We start from the raw sequence: 19,638 nt of genomic DNA, 5'->3' as shown, positions 1-19,638 counted from the left end.
AAGTTCTCCTGGGCAGAGTTCAGCTCTGCTGTGGCTCCCTGCTGGAAGGCAGTCTTCCCATGGCTATTGGGCAGTGGGCAGGGGTTCAGACACCCAACACAGCAGTGGTTATTTGATGGCTATGGGATGATTCTAGAAGGAGTTGACTGTGAAGGGATTGTGGCTTTGTGGTAAGTCCACATCTCTTATCCTTCTCTAGAACTGAGAGGTACACCCCAGCACTGCAGAATTTTCCAGCTTCTCATCCCATTTGTTCTCTGTGGTCTTGTAGCTGCCCATCTCTGCTACTGAGGTAGGCATGAAGAAGAAATTGGGAGGATTCTGGAACCACAAAATGCAAATAATGCTTTAACCCAGTCTAGAGAGTTGGGGGTGGTTTGCTGAGGTGGGGATGGGTTGTCTGTACACAGGAGCCTCAATGCTATGAACTGAGAATGTTGTGTATTGGGGGCCCTTCCTCTATCCCCTCGCCATTGGAGTGCTGGAGGGAATTGTGGGTCACTCTGGAGTAGTTTCAGGACTGCCATGTAGCCAGACCAGGAGGTAGTAAAAGTGAAAATTTCTCCCTGGCTTTTGTTGTGGGTGCTGAAGATCCATGAGCAGAAATAGGTGCCCCAGAGCCCATGGCCCCCCACTCAGTAGCCTTTCTAGACCTGTTTGAGAGGAATTCAGGGAGGCCAACAAGGCTGCTGGGCTGACTCAAACTGCAAAAAGCTGGGGAATTCATGGTCTGTGCTCTGGCTGGGTCCCATGTCTTTGGGTTTGGCTGGTCCTGATTAGCTATGACTTGGTCCCTTACCAAGACTGAAAATAGAGTAAGAAAGGAGGGAAAGGAAGACAGTGGGGAAGCTCTCTTGACCCCTCACTTTTCTTAAGCCAAGACCATCAGACTTTGTTTGTACATTGTGGTAGGTCCAGGTGCTCTTTGGGTGCTTTGGCTATTTGGTTTTATGGTTCTCCAGTCTTCTTCCTCTCTTTGGTCTCAGAACTGATACCTTTTGGGACTGAGTTGTAAAGGAAGCTCCAATCCATCTCCTGGGCCTCTACCCTCTACTCAGCACATAAAGAAGGTGAGGCCTGAAGGGCTAGACCAAGTTGTTATCCAAGACATGAGAAAGAGTTCTGGTTTTTCACTTCTTTGCCCCATATCCTAAGGAAACCATGAACATCCTAGTTGAGATCAGCTTCTGGAACCTCTGCTAGAAACCTGCTGTTGTCTATGCAGCAATGGGGTTCTCCTGGCTACAGAGTAGGACCAGGAAGAACCTGAATAACATTCAGATTTATTCTGGATAGGAACTTATTTGGCTCTAGCTTCCATTAGCTTTTGCTGCAGGTCCATTTGGAAGGCAGGTAGAGAGAAGTAAGGAAATGATTGATGAAGAGCCTCTGTGTGCCCAGCGTGGTGCCAGGCCATCTGAGGAATGAAAGGAAGCAGATCCCAGCAGACCAGGCTCCTGCCGCCAAGACAATCAGAGCCTCAGGAGGGGCAGCAGCCCTCTGTCTCTCCCTTCACTACTTTCCAGATCTGGAGGGATCCAGCTGGACTGAAGCCTTCTTGGCTGTTGCTCTAAACCATGAGGGCTTCATTTCTAATTAGGCTCCTCTCTGATTTCATCATCGCTTTCCCTAGTGTCAGTGTCCCACTGAAGATGCTAGAGTGGTTGTATAATTTATCATTCAAACTAGGATATTTTTGGGAGTGACTGGGATGTTCTGCATGATTTTTGCCAGGGTAATGCACATAAACCAAGACTGTCCAGGGCAAACAAGAAATTTTAATCATCCTAGTAAATGCCATTCCAAACCCAGCAGAGGTCACACACAGTGATGAGGGGACAATGGAGGCTTAATGTTGAGGGGAAGATGGGGGTAGTTTAATTTTAATAAACACCCCAGTCTGCTCCCTGGGATTATCAGCCAATTCCAGTCTTCTTCCCAAAGGTAGCACTGCTCCCAGTCACCTTCTCTCAGGACCCAACCCACCACCTATGTAACTTCCCTTCACCCTTGGCTTATGATTGGCCTCACCTTAGGTTTTTCTGCCCCACCCCTACCTCAGACAGGGACTGGAAGACCTGCCAACTCCTCTTCCGCTTCCCCTGGGGGAACTGGGAATTATAGTAGGGCCAAGACTCACTGGGCTTCATGCTTCCTCTCCCCTCTTTTCCCCTTCTGCCATCTCTTCATTTTGTCCTTCTAGCTTCCCAGACCTCTGAGGACCATACCACCCCACAGGAAAGTCCAGCTCTCAGTGGGTAAACAACCAGGAAGGAAAGGGTAGTCAACCTTGTCTGTATAGATAAAGAACGAAAGTCACTTGTAATTGTGATCCAGGGAAATGACAACCAAGATGGAGACTAAAACCGGAGAGAAGCTGCTTAGCAGGAGATGGAGTCAGTCCCCTTGAACACTAGAGTTTGATTCCCCAGTTAGGACTGTTGAGAGTCCTGACTGTTGGGGAAATGGTCCAGGGTGGGGACAGATAGTTCTTGCTCAACCCAAGCTTTAGGCGTTGGTGGCAGCAACAGCATCCTGTGGTGGTGACACAGGAAGATAAACTGCCCTCGCTTCAGAGTCCTTGCACTTTGTGGTCCAGATGCTCGGGGAAGGCTCTTTGGAGAGTCCCCAGAGGTCTAGCTTCTGAGTGATTAGAGCATAAGGCATGGCGGGAGCCGAGTCTCCTCTGTGACTGTGTAGTGACTCCTGTGCTGTGGCAGGAAGGAAGTCATTCTCATTGTAACACACGAAAGGGCAAGTGAAGTCCTCTTGGGAAATCCCACCTGGGAAGCAATTTGTGGAGAGGGGAAGGTGACAGAACTTTGGACTGGTGAGGGAGGGCTGGGGTGACTAGTGGGTAAATGGCAGGAAGGAGAAGCAGAATCAGTAGGCGCTCTGTGAGTCTGAGTGTGTGTCATGCCTTTGCAAACCTGCCCTACAGGTCCCATGCCAAGGAATAGACTAAGCAGTGTTCCCAGAACCAAATGCCACACAAAGTCCTCATTCTGCACAGGGGAGAGTCCTGGTCCTGCACAGGGTGTGGACAGCTGCACCAGCGGGAAAGTGGAGTTGGGGCAGGACCCAAGGCCAGTTCCTGGGAAGCTGCTGCCTCTTGCTGGCCTTTTGATGACAAGCTTTGAAGTGTTATGCAAGGTGTGACATTCCAGACACTATGGAGCACCAAGGAAGCTCAAGGGTTTACTAGTGGCATATCCAGTGTGTGCCACCTGCTGGCGCCAGAGTTATAGCTCTAGGAACAGTGGCTTACTGGGCACTCATTTGGTGGCAATTGCAGTGCTAAGAACATTGCAAGCGCAGCCTCCCAGACCCATCAGCCGCGGTTCCAGTGAGTCAGGAATCACTGCTATGTTCACCTTACAAATGAGGAAACTGAGGCTGGAGAGGTTAAGCAATTGCCAAAGTGACATAACGTGTAAGAAGGAGAGTCAGGACTCACATGCAGGTCTGCAGGCTGCCAAAGCCTCCACAGAACTCTACCACCTCTGCATTCACAAGACAGCCACAGGGCACTCAGTGCCGTGTCATGCCTATTACAGGCCTGCAATAAATATTTGTGAGCAGCAGAGTTAGATTTACTAACTAGTTTGAACAAGTTGACCTGAGAGCAAGCTCAGTTGGCCCAAAGGTTACTCTGGGGATGGTGGCATCTCAGAAGGCTACCTCTGCCAGCACCTTTAGACGTGAGTGTCTCTCTGGCAGTCTTAGGCATAGTCCTTGGATTAATATGAGGCATAAAAAAGAATCCGAGAGATGTAACATTGTACAGAGAGGTTAATGTTGAGGAATCAAATAAGACTTGAATGACATGGGAGGGAAATGTGAAACTCTTCCCATTTCAAACAAAGCACTCTACTGATAGCCTCCTATGCGCTAAGTGCAACAGGGAAAAAGCCCGTCATCCCACCCATTAATAGGGAGCTATTCTCCACTTGCCCACCTTTTCTCCCCTCCTGGTTGTTCCTAAAGGGCTCCCAAACCTAGTTCTCCTAGAAGGAGAAATGGACTCTAACTTCTTATGACAGCCTCCTGCCAGGTCCTGTGCTGATCTCTATTCTCTTTTAATCTACACAGCGTTGTTTTGGGGTATTATAATTTCTCTCTCTCTCTCTCTCTCTCTCTCTCTCTCTCTCTCTCTTCCCCCCTCTCCCCCCTCCTATCATTCTCTTTAGTGTGTAGTTTGGGGAGATTTTAGGTAATGCTGCTAGAAGCTGTGCCAGCAGTCTGGCAGAACAGGAGAAGTACAGAGTCTAAGTTCAACTCTTGGGTTCAAGTCTTGGCTCTGTCACTTTCTAGCTGGCAAACTTGGGCAAATTTCTTAATCTCTCCAAAATCTTAGTTTCCTTATCTGTAAATAGGGGATAATAATAGCTCCCTTGTTGGATTTATGAAGATTAGATAAAATAAGTCAGTTTCTTGGCATAAACTGGGCCCTTGAAATCATGTGCAGTTATTCAGCAGATGTGGGATGAAGTCCTACTATGTGTCAGCACTACTCAAGATACTTGGAATTTAATGGTAGGGGGCAGGGGGCTCTTGCAAATGTTTTTAAATCGAGTATCCCCTAAACCTGTCATTGTGAGAAGCCCCACATGGACTCAGGAATGGTGTCCTGGTACCTGGCTAAACTCAGATTCAGTAAATTGATTTCTCTTTCTGCCATTTGTTAGATGATAAGCTTGGAAAGGTTACTTGTCTTCTCTGGGACTTAGTTCTTCAATTCTTTTTGTTTATTGTTTTTTTTTTAACTGTGAAATAAATACATCTGACATACGAGAGAATATAATATGCTTATAGATGGATTATAGTATAATATCATATAGCGCTATACTCACCACTAAGTTAGGAATGGAACATTTACAATATCTTAAAAGCCCCTTTCTCTCTTCCCATTTGCATCCCCCTTCCTGGTTTCCCCACCCCAAGGTGAATTTTGGTTAATTATTTCCTGGCTTTTCTTTGTAGGTACCATCTCTGTATGTTTTACAGAACAACATGTTTGTTTTGTTATACATGGCTTTGAAGTTTACACACTTGTGCTCTCTGTGATGCTCTTCTTTCACTGAGTATTGTATTTCTTTCTAGAACTTGGGATTGAACCCAGGGGCACTTTACCCCCGAACTACATCCCCAGCCCCTTTAATTTTTTATTTTGAGACAGGGTCTTACTAAGTTGCCAAGGCTGGCTTTGAACTTGCAATTCTCCTGCCTCAGCCTCCTGAGTTTCTGGGATTACAGGTGGGCACCCCTATGCCCAATCTCGGTGTTATATTTCTGAGGTTTGTTCATATGATGCACATTGGTGCAGCACATTCATTTGCACTGCTGTGTAGTATTCTGTCGTATGAATACCACAACTTCTATGTTCTCCCTCTTTTTAATGGACATTTGGGTCATTTCCAGTTAAAGGGCTATTATGATGTGACAATACTGTGAGTGAGGAACATGGTATGCTTTTCTCCTGAGGCACATGTAAGAATCTCTGTAAGGCATATACCTAGGAATGGAATTGCTGGCTTACATGGAATTCTGTGTTTGGCATTACTAAACAATGCCAAACTGTTCTCCACAGTAGTTATACCAAAAAGCACTCCTTTGAGTAGTGGATGAAAGGTCACATTTTTTCCATCATCCTTTTTCATGTTTGCCATAGACTTCATTTCTAAAATGAAAAAGTTGTATTAGATGAGTTTCTGTAGCCCCTTTTAGCTGTAATAGAATTGTCTAGGGGTGGGATATAGCTCAGTTGGTAGAGTGCTTGCCTTGAATGCATAAAGCCCTGGGTTCAATCCCCAAAACCACACACACAAAAAAGAATTGTCCATGGATCCAGTACCTGGTGTCTGGCTGATACGTTGTGCAAAAGTAACCCCCTTCATGCCTCAACCTGACTCTGAGAGCTCTGTGCCTCCAGGTGCAGTTGAAGCCCTTCCTCTCTGGGCTTTCATCAGCAGTGAATGAGGAATCCCATGACATTTGGTGACTTCTTCAGTTGGGCCAAGAGTGTCAGGTGTCAGTGCTGAGCTCATACTAGATACTCAATTAATACCTAATGAATTGTTTCTTGACAAGTGGATTGGAAGGGAGATAAATTTTCCTTGGGCATCAATTTGAGAAAAGGACATGAAGTATCAGAACCACGTGTGTGCTAGCTAAATCAAAGTACATGGAGCTGGATATATGAGGGGATTCCCATCCATCCAGGGCTTTTGTATGTGTGTGGTGTTGGTGACTGAACCCAGGAGCACTTTAGCACTGAGATGCATCCCAAGTCCTTATTGTTTTATATTTGAGACAGGGTCTCCCTAAATTGTTGAGATTGGCATTTAACTTGTTATCCTCCTGCCTCAGCCTCCCAAGTTCTGGGGATTATAGGTGTGTGCCACCACGACTTGCCCGCCCAGAGCTTCTTGATCATTTAAGGGCTAGATGGAAGGTAATCCACTAGCCAACTATTCAGAGTAGGGCCTTGTTCTCTGGTGTTCTGTCTTGTCCCAGCTGAGAAGCTGGAGGGTTGAGATGAGGGAACAAGGGAAGTGCCATGGAAAAGTGGAGAATCCTTCCAGAGAATCTCCCTCCTTGGGTTGAACATACTACCTGGGGGTGCTGGGGAAAGGAGGTGTTAGATATACCCAGCATCCTGGTAGTCACATAAACAGCTAACTGCCCACCCACTCAGCCACCCACGCAACAAAAGAATGTGGCTGGCTGGGCAGTTGCTTGGGCCACCCCAGCTCTCAACTCTGTAATTATCCAGCCAGTCTGTGCCTGTCAGCTCCAGGGGCTGGCAAGTGCCTCTGCCCTGAGCCTCACCTTGGCTACCAGGCCCATGCCAGGTTCAGAGGCAGGGCCCTGCCTAGTCTTCTGCCCCCATTTCTACCCCCTGCTCCACCCAGTGTCTCTCTCTCTCTCTCTCTCTTTCTCTCTGCACCAACCTTTGACCCTTATGAGGTTACTGTATTATGTAATAGCTGAAAGTTGTATTACCAATGATTATGTATAACTTACTATGTTCCAGGAACTGTGTTAAATGTTTTCCATACATTTTTAAATTTATGCCTCTCAATAATCCTACGAGGTAGATATTATCCCTATTTTAGGAAGAGGAAACCGAAGTTCTTGACTCTAAATAAAATGCAAAACAAGGGCTGGGGATGTGGTTCATTGTTTGAGTCCCCATGGGTTCAATCTCTAGTACCACCCCACCCCCCGCCCCCCCCAAAAGAGGCTAAATTGCATGCCCAAAGTCATTGAGGTACTAAGTCAGAACCAGAACTTCAATTCAGGTTTTTCTAAGTCCAGTGTGGATGGCTCCCTTCTTCACTTGTCCCCTGTCTTTGCCTGTAGTATCCCGATCAACAGCTCAGCCTTTGCCCTTCCCTCCTTGTCTGAGGAAGGCTGAAAAGAAGGCAGCATGTGGTGGCTGTGCAGGGTGAACAGGGCAGTTCCAAGCTGGCCACGAGATACTGGAAAACACCTTTAGGGCAGAGTTCTTTGTTCCAAATGGCTCTGAATTTCCGGGCTTCTGCCAGGGGTGGGAAGTTACCTCTGCCCAGCCTATTTGGCAAGCACACCCACATCTTGGGTGCCATGATGTTAAGAAATGGAGGATGGGCAGCCTCAGGTAAAATTCCATTGTCACGAACTCCATTCGAGATCTGACCGACTTTGTTGAAATCCAGTGTGCAGCCTGGGAAACCGGAGGCGAAGCAGAGCTACTTTGCCATTGGTTGTCTCTTGGTGAAGCCCTGGAAGGTTTGGAGGCTAGAAAGAGAAGTCACTCACCCTGGGTCCTCCTGGAATGCCAACTGCTTGACATTCTGGGCAGGGCTGGCATGGAGAGAGTAGTACTTCGCTCCACTTGACAATTTTTGACTGTGTGTTCAACTGTTCATTGTTCCCACTCTACTGTGAGCCCCTGAGAACAGATCTGAATCCCATCCCGTCACTTCACAATACCTTACGAATGTGCTCAAAAGATGTTTATGGATGAAGATGTGTTTGTACGTAGACTGGGATCCATCCCCTGAGCTAGAAAGGAAGATTGAAGGGAAATTGCTCTGTGAGGTTAGATCATCTCGCACAGCTGGGCTGAGCTCAGATGGATTCTTTCCAGTGTTTGTACCAATTGTGCACAATAACAAGTATAACATTTACTGAGCAGGTACTATGTGCCAGGTGCTGTGCTGAGCATTTGATATGCATTATCTTGTTGAATCCTCACACACCAAGAAGGTAAGTGCTATTATTTTTCTTACTTAACATTTGAGGAAACAGAAGCTTAGAGAGCACAGGTAATTGGTTCTGGTTCCATAGCTAATGTCAGGGAGAAATCAGGAATTGGAGCCAACTAGGCAGGCTTCCTCCAGAGCCTGTTCTTTTAAATACATGTTCCTGACCACAGACCTCTGTCACTATGGCCAGGTTCAGGGGACCAAGGCCAGGGAGAGGGAGTGAGGCTAGAGAGGTACAAACCCTGATGAGATGAACTGGGGGGCAAGAGCCTGGTCTTGAGCCAGAGGATTTGCTGCTAGGACTGCAGTCCATTGTGGTTGCATGATCTGTTTTGTTTTGTTTTAATATATATATAGGACTTTTTTTTTTCAAAAGTGAAATCTGTATTTGTAATCTCTGTTGGTGATGGGGGTAAACAGAACACATCTCAGCCAGGTTAGCTTGCAAGCCTCTACAGTGTCCTCTGGATGGTTTTGTTGTTGTTTACGTAAATGCTATATCAAAACAGGGAAAACCCCTTTAGTGAGAATTCCTCACTAGAGGAATCAATGATCACCACACATTATAATGCAGAGGGTTTCTCTCTGGTGAGTTATCAAGAAACTTTTCAGAATGAAATCCCCTGAATGACTTCTCTTTACAACCCCAATCCCTTCCCACCCCTTTCTCCTTCCCTTTCCTCCCTCTTTCTTCCTTTAATACTTGGTGTTTCCAGTCAGGGATTTCCCCAGAGATATTAGAGGGAAGGTCATGTGAGAGAAATCAAAAGGGAAAGGGTCTCTAGGCATAGCAAAAAAAAAAAAAAAAAAAAAAGATCAACAGCCCAGGGAAGTTTTTGGAATGTGCTTGGTGCACAACTTGCACTCTAGGGAAGTCCTTCTTGCCCTCTGTCCACCTCCTGCCCCACATGGTGCTGGGGATGGAAGCCAGGGCCTCAGGAGTGCTGGGAAAGCCCTCCACCACCAAACTGCACCCCAGCCCCCGCGCTGCACTTGGCTCGCCTAGGCAATGAGGACCTCAGACTGGCGGAGAGGATCATGATCCATAGAATTCTTCAAGTTGTTTTTTCACAGCTTCCACTTTATATATGATACTATCCTCCCATTGCTCTTAAACACCCAGGGAGAATCAAAGTAACATAATAGCTAACATTTTTATAGAGTGTAACATTTTTTGTAACACCTTTTAAGTATTTTTCTCAGCTGATACAATAATCTTGTATCTATAGACAGGCAAATGTTATGCTTTGTTTGAGGTGTGGTAAAGTAGCAGGGATTTTTTCCCCCTCTTCTTTCCATTCTATAAGAGAATAGGAACTATGGAGACTTAAAACCCTTGGCCCCCTCAGGCTTTCCCTATCCTGCCACCCTCAGTGCCCACCCTGGAATCTACAGGTGGTAGCAGATACTTAAGTGTTTGAGCCCTGGATTAAGGTCCCCACCTCCCTGAAAATCCTGGCTCCAGGGAGAGTAGGGAGTGAGCATGGGAAGGGCCCTAAGCAGATGGTGGCCTGTGGCCAGCCTTCTCCCAAGCCTACCCCCAGTGCCTGTCACCCTGAGCTATTATTCCAAATGCTGGGCAGAAAATAGCTCACTCAAGGGAATTATTTTTGTCTGTTAAACTTCAATCCAGGGCTCCTGAAGAACCGAGTTGGAGAGTTGTTTTTCAGGTCAGGGAGAGTTCTGGGAAAAGAAGGGGAAGCAGTGGGTGGAGGGGCTGCTGCTTCTCCCCCAGGGGCAGAGGAAGGTGCCACAGCCTCTGGCTTCCTCTCATAAGCTGTTCCCCCTTGGCTGCTGACTGGCAGAAGGTCTGGCTGACATGGTGGCCTAGCCCAGCAGCTGGAGCTGGCTTTCACTCACAAGTCCTTTATCTGAGCTCTGCTCTGAGCTACTCCATCAATTTCCCTCTTTAGGGATGTTTGCCTCTGCTGGGAAGAGTTTGAGTGATGAGAATGAAAGTTCTATTTCCTGGGACAGAGGCCAGGTGGGCAGCAGGCCTAACTCAAGGAGCTGGGGACTTCAGGAAGCTGACTGCTAGGAGGGACAGAGGTCCTTTCTCTAGAGACCCAGGGTTTAGCTCCTCCTCTGTCCTAGGGCAGCATTCATTGAAAACTGCTCTGTGAATTAAATCTGCTCTCTCTTGACCTCTGGGTACCAAAGAAAAACAAGGAGGAGGAGCAAGAGAAAGATGGTGAATGGATAGTGCCAGGGAAGGTGGATTATAGTTTGGGGAGGATTCATGGGTCAGGACAGAGGCAGCTCTTCTATCACTTTGTGGCTCTGGGGAAGAATCCTCCAGACAGATTATGGTGCTTGGCTTCATATGTTGAAATAAGAGGATTACCTTCAATTATAGCTTTGAGGATAAGGTGAAAGTCTTGTATAATGTTAGCCAACAATGAATTTGGATTTCAGGTCTCAGGGAATGGATTGGGATTTTCCTATATATATATGGGACTTTCCACCTGTGTCCATGGTGCAAGTTTTTTATGAGCATCGTGAATTTGTGCCTGGTACCCTTCCTTAGAGCAAGTCCTAGCAACAAGGAAGTGACCTTGTTGGCCAGGAGAGTAGAGTGGGCTGAGTGGCCTGGTGACGGCAGGTTTGGGAACCTGGAGGCTGTTTGGTGTCAGCAATCATGTACCCAGCAACCATATCTGGGCACCCTGGACAGACTGATGAATGAAGAAAGGATTGACTGGCGATATAATGGTTGACCAGTTTTCCAACTTCCACCTGCCCTTGTTGAACCTATTTTTTTTTTCTTTTCTTTTCTCTCATGAAACTTTTTTTTTTTTTTCTTGTTGAGCTGGACTGAAGTTTCAAGAACTCTGTCCTCTGCCCCTTCCTTTCAACTCAATTACTAATGGTTCTAGTCCCAGATTAATGGCTCTAGGTGTACACCCATAAGACTCTCAGTTGTGCTGCAGAAGAGACCAGCTGCTCTGCTGAACTCTGGGATCATTTCTCAATGGACCAATGAGAGAGAGGCCCCATTTTTATTTTCTTCACAACACTGATACTGGAATCTGAATGGGCTCTAAAAGTCTTCAGTTCCAAAATGTTATTACAGTAATTTTAAATTCCTGGAATTTAAGACTCTGTGGGTTTACTAGAAGTTCTCAGTAGAGAAAAGAATGGAATATTCTTCCTACAGGTTTTTAAAATGCATGTGACTGGTTGATTCATCTCTTCCTGGTGCCTTCCTACGTGTTCCAGCCATATTGGACTAGTCTCTCCACTTCAAAGGTGCCCTTTCCCTTTTGCCTCTCAGCCTTCGCACGCATAGTATTCCTAATATTGGAACTTTGTTAGCCTCTTACCACTCTCACACTAAACTCTCCTGCTCCTTCCAGTCCTTGCCGACAGGTTGGGATAAGACCTCCTCCAAAAAGCCTGCTCTTATCTCTTCTTACCAAGACAAGGCCAGGGGCTCTCCTGTAAGCTCCAATTTTCCTTTCCTTTGCATCATAGCATGTGTCACACTGAATTGGAGGGGTCTGATTTTCTTCCCCTGTAGACAATAAATTCCAAGAGGCCAGGGCCTGTGTCCTGCATGCTATTGTGATTCCTGCTTCTAGTATATACATTGCCATGTAGTTGGTGCTTAAGCTAGGTAGAGATCATCATCAAAGATCAGACATCAGGGGCTGGGTTGTGGCTCAGAGGTAGAGTGCTTGCCTAGCATGCGTGAGGTACTGGGTTTGATACTCAGCACCACTTAAAAATAAAATAAAGACATTGTGTCGACCTGTAACTAAAAAAATTAAAAAGATCAGACAGCAGCCAGGCTGGTGGTGCACACCTGTAATCCCAACAGCTTGGGAGGCTAAGGTAGAAAGATCACAAGTTCAAGGCAGCTTCAGCAATTTAGCAAAGCTTTAAGAAACTTACTGAGACCCTGTCTCGAAATAAAAAATAAAAAGGGCTGGAGGTATGGTCCAGTGGTTAATTGCCCCTGCTATAACTAATGCCAATCACAGTGTAAGGCCGAGGAGACCTTACAAGAAGAAATGCAGCAGCCTCTCTGCCCTCCAAGGAGGTCCCCAATAGGAAATCCACCATAGGATAACCAGAAACCCAGAAACCCAGTGAAACAGAAGATCTGAAAAAGCTCTTTAGGGGGAAAATCATTCTAATCAGAAAGTGGGTAGAAGCTAGAATTGACTTGGGGTGACTGCTGCTGCACTCTAAAGTAAAAGGGAACCTCTCACTTGACCTAGGCCCTGAGACACTTCATGAATATGGGAAGTATCCACACCCTCACTAATAATCCAGAAGAAGGAGATGATACCTTTGGGTAAATCAACCCCATTTGGGTCTGAAGTTCCCTGTCCATCTCAGAGGACCCCAGGTACCCTTCTCTGATTCTGACATAGGCCTCAGAATCTACCCCAGAATAACCAAATGGCCTTCTCAGGCCTCTAAGAGCTGAAGTATCCAGGAGTTCAGAACAAGCCTAGTGTCTAGGTCAAGCTACTTCCTGCCACCTGCCAGCTCCAGCCCCTTGGCACCCACCTCAGCCTTTCCCTGTCCTCTGCTTTCTGCTGCATGCGCTGGTCGGCAGGAGTCAGGTGAGGGCTGCTGTTGCCCTGATGACATACTGGGGCCTTTCAGAGGTTGTCATGTTTCAGGTGCTGCTAGAGTGAGAACAGATGCATAATAGGGGACAAGCACAAGATGATCGGGGAAGTGGGAGGAGGTGACACTAGAGGAGAGGGGGAGAGAAAGAATGATGGGCACAAAGGGTTAGTATCAGTAACACCTTGAGGACCACAGGCCTTATCTTCCTTGGGGAAGGAAAGTCGAGATTCTGCTTTTGGGGAGAAAGATTAAAATGACCCATTTCCATCCACTTGGAGCAGCCAGAATTTTGGAAGCCACAGCATATGGGGTGGTCAATTTTTTCTCAGATCAGCAAAAATGTGGCTTTCTGGGAAATGTTTGTGTGGGGTGGACCTTTTAGGACCAACAGCAGATTTCTGATCCTTCACAGTGCTTCTCTGGGGCCTGCAGCTTTTCTCCTCATTGTCCTGGGTTCTCCAGTGATACTCTGCAACACAATTCTGGCAGTGATAGCTAACTTTATTAGTTTGCAGGTACGAGGCCCCTGTGTGAGTGTTCCTCAGAGGTCAGCCCACAGCAGCCCTGAGAATCAGTTACTGTCATATCCCAGTTTATAGACAAGGAAACAGGAATGGACTTGGGGAAGCTGGACTGTGGTTGGTAGCCAAGGGTACCCAGCTGGTCAAGGTGACTAGATGTAAGCAAGGGATCTCAGGCCAAGGATCACCAGTCCTAGGAGCTGCCAAGACCCAAGATGGGGATACTGACCTGTTACACAATGCAGGAAGAGTGAGTTATTCAGAGATTGCAAGGGTCCTACAAGGAAAGTGAGTGGCCAGGGTGGATTGGATAGACAGGGGAGGGCCTTGGAGTAATCTGTCTGAGACAGATGGGAACTCAAGCCTTAGAGGTCACAGCATTAAGACAAATGCTTAGCCTGGAGACAGGCACACAGGGATGCCAAAGGTGGGCTTGAGAGTGTCCTGGAAGAAAGCAAAACTCTTTGCTATTGTCTCAAAGGCTTTGAAAAAAATTTAATGAAAATATCATTTAGTCATCAGCTGTACCAGCAATAGCAGTTTTTGAATTCTCAGAGAAGGCTGGACCTTCTTTCCCTGTATTTTTGATGCTTTCCCTGTGAGGCTGCCTAGTCTCTATTTCTTGGTCCCCAAGTCACTGACAAATAACCTCCTTAGTCCCATTGACTTTTGCCCGTAGCAGATATACTTGAGAAATACTTCCATCCTAGTATCTCAGGAAAATCCATCTAGAGTAGGGAAAGACAAAGCCAGGCAAATCCCACTTCTCTCTAAAATACTTTATGGCTGTCTTGAGTTCTTATCCATGTCTTTGGCCTTCAAGACTGGAGCCAGAAGCTGGACTTGGTCAGATGGGAGCGAGTGATCTCATCCTTTCTGATTCTCTGTATTGGTTGTAAGGAAGGAGTCAGTGTTGGGTAGTTCCCATTAAATCTTCATCAGGGCCTCTCATCAGGCCTTTCCACAACTCTCCTCTGCTGAATAGTGAAATACATACAGGGCCCCATAGCCATTTCTCCCCCATGCCACACTCTTCTAGAAGCATCTGAGGCCAGCAATTAGAGTCCTCCAAACTTGACCAGAGTGCAAAATGGGGAAACACATTCCCCTATTATGTGGCCTTGAACAAGTCACTTTCCCTCTGATGGCTTCGGTTTCCTCGGCTGTAAAACCAGAGTGATTGGTTTTACAGTTTATGATGGGGTCAATTCCCTATGCCTTACTGGCCACTGTGGTGGCTGCCCATACTTTCCAGCAGTGACAGGGCATAGCCTGCCTGTTACCTGGAGAGCAGTAATCAGCCCAGAAATCTTGTTGACAAAGCTGAGGGCAGAGTTTCCACTGGAAAAAAGCAGCTTGCAGGAATAATTGTTGCTGATAAGAAGTGGAAACTACTTAAGGAAGCCATGTGTCTACTGCCCCACTGCCTGGGGCCTCCTGCCTCTGAGTTCTGCTCAGCTCCAAGATGCTACTCTATACCCAAGAATGATGGGACAGTCAGCCAAGAAAGAGTCTTGGTGAATGGGAGTTTAGAGCCCTTTTCTATGGAGTGACCCACTAGCCTCTGACACTGTATGGTGTCAGTCCATGACTTTAACAGATCATCAAAGGTGATGCATAGACCCAAAAGGGTTGATTAAGAACCGCCTTCAGGAGTTAACTCCCTCCTGCCACTACTGAACCATCTGCCGCATACTTTCCCATTGCTCAGCTGGTGGGTAAGTATGTTTGGTAGGCCTTACAAATGTGCTTTGGGCTGTGGTACTGAGGGCCATCTTCCCCGGAAACCACAGAACTGCAGATAGAGGAGACAGGGAGCATTGGCAGGAGCACAGGCAGCTATGTACATGCTTCCAAGAGCCCTTTCCCTGTGCTGGGAGCTGCTTCCCAGGTGAAGGCTGCTGTGGCCGATGTGGTCTGCACTTAACTGCCTTACTCATTCAAAATTAATGATAGCCCAGGCTATCTTCCATCTTCTCCTTCTCCCCCTACTACAAACATGGGCATTGTAGATTTTGGGGTGGGGGTGGGTAAAAAGAGATTGAACTCAGGGGCACTCAACTACTGAGCCACATCCCCACCCCTATTTTGTATTTTATTTAGAGATAGGATCTCACAGAGTTGCTTAGAACCTTGCTTTTGCTGGGGCTGGCTTTGAACTTGTGATCCTCCTGCCTCAGATACCCAAGCTGCTGGGATTACAGGTGTGTGCCATCGTGCCCCGCAGATTTTTGTATTTTTTAATGACAACTTTCTGACTGATGGGAGAAAAGTGTACTGAGGACTAAGCTTCTTTTTCTAATTTTCACAGTGATACCAATTGGTGGCCCCTCCAAGTGCTCCTCTAGAGGCCTTGTGTAAATGGCCTAGTAGGTTCATCTTCTGTAGCTATACAGAGCTGGTCTAGGACCAGCAACTGAAAGCTACAGGGAATATTTCAGCTGTGCATAGTGATGCATTTTATAAGCATACAGTCATTCAGAGAGAGTGGATTGCCATGGGAGATGGCTCTCCATTAGGACACATATTCAAGCACAGGCCAGGAAACCCTTTGTTTAGAATAAGAAGGGATTTTAAGATGGTTGGAAAAGGTAGTGCTAAATTGTCTTCTAATCTTGCTATTTCCTGGAATGACTAATATCTGTTGTTTTTGCTTTGGATCTTGTAGCCTGTAGAAAATGATTTTCAACCATTCTCACCCATGTCTAAAAATATATATGTATGGAGGAGCTGGGGAGACAGTAGGACAAAGTAGGAGCTTACATACGACTGACTATTTATACAGTACATCCTCTCCCCTCTTTCCCTTATTTTTTCTCTGCCCACAGCATCCCCCTGCCAGTTTTTTTTTTTTTTTTTTTTTTTTTTGGTGGGGGAAATAATGCTGAGATTGTTCTGGAAAAGAAAATGGGCACATGCTGGCGGGGGAGGGGTAGAGAAGGAAGAAAGGGCATCACCTTAGCTAGCCATGATAACACTATGCTTCAGTTACATGATAGAATAAAGAGATGAAAGATGAAGAGCTGGGTAGGTCACACAGTGCTCAGCATGCCATGGGCCAAGCCAAAAGGATGATGAAATGAAAATTGTCAAGAAGGGTGGACACGCAGACCTGTCTGCTCCAGAGAGAGTCCCACATGTGGTTCCCTCTGTGTGTGCCAATTTTTTTTAAAAAAATATTCTGTTTTAGTTGTAGTTGGACACAATACCTTTATTTTATTTTTATGTGGTACTGAGGATTGAACTCAGAGCGCCGCACTTGCTAGGCACTCTACTGCTGAGCCACAACCCCAGCCCCTGTGTGTGCCAATTTTAAGGAAAAAAAAAAAAAAAAACTCTTTCTCTGTAGTGAAATTGCTTAGCTTTCTATTTCTTTCTAGAAGGAGTGGGAACTTTGAGCCAATGTCAACAATTAGAAATTCCAGTTTTGATTACTCAGGTCCCGTCCTGACTGAGAACCCTACTCCTGGGTACCCATTATCCACTGGGGTTCATTGGGGCCACATCTTTCATGCCTTTCCTGGTTATTAGCGTCTGAGGATAGTAGTTCTCAGTTGCTCAGACAGGTGTGTTGGGTCTCGTCTGAGGCGTCAGGGAGAAAGCTCCGTGAATGCATTTCATTGAAGTCCTCATCATGATGGGAATTCTGGTCTTGGAGTCACACACTTTCAGAGCTGGAAAAGACATTAGTGGTAAGCCTCTTGTCCACCCCTGGGTCCTCCTCAGAGTCATAGCCATACCATCCTCAGGACTCAGAGGCAGGTCCAATCAATGTGGTAGAGTTAAAATGAGCCCAGGGCAGGAAGGAGATGAAGATTTTGATCCTTGTCTTCTCAGGACACCCTAAAACCACTTCTGGAAAAAAAAATCTTGGGCAAGGCTCTTCCCAAGGATGCCCATTGAACAGAAGCTGCCGGAAGACGGGTGCCTGCTGTGTGAGTTGGCAGGCAGTGGTTGTGGTTTCCGTGACTGGAAGGAACAACATGATCTTCTCATTTCTTGCCAGGACTGGGGTCAAGGCCAGGGTCACAGAGAGGTTTGGACGTGAGATTTAGTCTCTGGAGGAATGGAAGCAAGAGACTTTCTGCAGAGTTGGGCTCCTTCCTCCTGCTTCTCCAAAGCTCAGTGCTGAGGGTTTCAGTATTTCTAAAGCAGGGTCAGGAAGGGGTTGCAAAAGCAGTGGGATATTTTCTGTACTCAGAACATGATTGCTGGTGGGTGTGGGAGAGCGCATGACGTGATTAGGGGAACATGAAGTGATTTTTATGACCTGTCCTCTTTTCAATTCTGTGTCTTTGCTCTACTTTCTTATCAATCTGCACTTGAATCTGGAAGTTCAATCTACGGTAATCGCTCCTAAAAGAGTCATCCAGTACTGAAAAGTTGAGTGGGAAGGAAGGGACCATCTGTTGAACAGAGCTTCCCCAGATGAGGGGCTGATTGGTGGAAAGCAGATCCTGACTGAAGCCTGCCATCCCCTGGCCTGGGGATCCTTGGAAGGAAAAGAGCCACAACATTCTTCCCTCATGACCGGGAGATTGTTCTCTGCATTGTTCCCTGACTTCGTGGAGGTGAAGGGTGTCCAGGGATTGGGGCTGGGGAAATGATTAAAATATTTCTCTTAGGAAATGTAGCAGAGTGGAGACTCAGAGCTAAGCTGCCTTGTTTCAAACTCTGGCTCCAAAGATGATCCACTTTCCCATGCTTCCATTTTCCATCCCTAAGATAGAGATAATAACAGGACCCTCCTGATGAGGTTGTGGTGAGGGTTAAATGAGTAAGTATGCATGAAGAACTTGGAGCAGGACCCAGTACAGAGCAATAGGTGCCTGCTCTGATGATCATCAATGGAAATGGGAGGCCAAGGAAGAACTTTGGTGTTACCATCAGCCTGCCCTCATTTGGCCTTGCCTGGTACCACCACTTGCCTGGCCCTGGGACTGGCAAGTCACTCAAAGTGCCCCAAACTTTGATTTTGCCGCCTTTGAAATGGGACTACTCTGTACCTCCCAGAACTGTTGTAAGCGTTAATTGTAATAAAGGGTGCAGCACTTACCAGGCTTGGCAGGCACACTGTGGATACTTTGTAACTTTTTTTTTTTTTTAAGTTCAAGAGTAGTTATCACCTCTGACCTCTAAAAACCTTAGGATCTGAGGACAGGAAAGCAGTGGTCCTCTCTGTTCCCACTTTGTTCTCACCCCAGTCTTCCTGAAGATTGGGTAGAGAGCCCAAGAAATCCATAAGGATATTGAGTAGAATCCAGAAGAGCATGGTCAGCCAGGGGACATGGGTCATGTGAGCAGAGGGAGCAAAGGAGAGCATGTCCCTAGCAGGCATACCTCCCACCACCCATGGCCCTGGGAAGTAGTAATCCAACCCACTCAGCTCGTCAGTCATCCTCACAGAGGAGTACTCTTGGGCTCCACTGGCATTTTCCTTGGATGTTCCCTGGGGGCTGGCAGTACCTGACAGGTGGAAAATGGGCTCAGTGGCTAGCAGTTCTAGGATTGTCCCCAAGTCTTGGAAGCCCCTTGGAGCTCTCCCCTTCCCTGTCTAGTCAGGTCACTAGGAGAGAGAGGTTTCTGAAGGGAAGCAAAACCTGAGTGACAAGACCCTCCCCACCTGCGGTTTGGCTCAAAGGCCTTTGCCAAGGTTCAGGGTTGGGTTACATAGCTATGTATTTCCCCAGTAATACATCAAGAAAGGGAGGAAGTGTGTGTGTGTGTGTGTGTGTGTGTGTGTGTGTGTGTGCGCGCGCGTGTATCTGTCTGTCTCATGGGTAGAAGTGGGGAGGGTGAAATTCTGCCAGCTCCACCTTGGTGACTTGTCATGCCACTAAGACCCAGAGTCTGGGCACCAGAATCAGCCCTCCCTCAGCCTTTACTAAGGCTGGAGTGTTAGGCATGTCTGGGAAAGAGCTAAAAGTGGCAGGAAACATCCTGTTTGAAAGCAATATGTTGCTGTTTTTAACCCCTGCAGCATCTGCTCCGCCTACACCCAGGCTCCACAGACAGGAGACCCAGACACCTGCCTTTGAAGCCATCCCAAGAGGCCAGGACCCCGGGCAGCCATCTCAGCCCTAGTGGTTCCTAGCTTCTGGAGACTCCTCTGCCATCCTGCTTGGGAAACAATCTCCTTCCCCCTCTCAGCAGTGTGCCAGGCCACCCTATGGCTCTGCTTCTCAGGGCATCCTCAAAACCTAGGGATGGGAGCAGTGGAATGAACAGATCTCCTTTAGAAAAAGGTCCTTCCTCCCTTAGCTATGAGTTGAGGAGGAGGG

At 47.0% G+C, this 19,638-nt stretch overlaps 1 protein-coding gene across 3 annotated transcripts in view; it reads left to right on the top strand.

Annotated features, from left to right (window-relative positions):
- Positions 1–19,638, top strand: part of Vdr (vitamin D receptor) — a 94,098-nt gene that overhangs the window by 35,441 nt on the left and 39,019 nt on the right. The window lies entirely within an intron of this gene.

Source organism: Marmota monax, unplaced genomic scaffold (assembly GCF_021218885.2).
Source record: "Marmota monax isolate L192 unplaced genomic scaffold, Marmota_monax_Labrador192_F-V1.1 WCK01_AAM20220418_F8-fsc00012, whole genome shotgun sequence".
NCBI lineage: Eukaryota > Metazoa > Chordata > Mammalia > Rodentia > Sciuridae > Marmota > Marmota monax.
The sequence above is the reverse complement of the archived record's forward strand: the minus strand, read 5'-3'. Positions and strand labels throughout refer to the sequence as shown.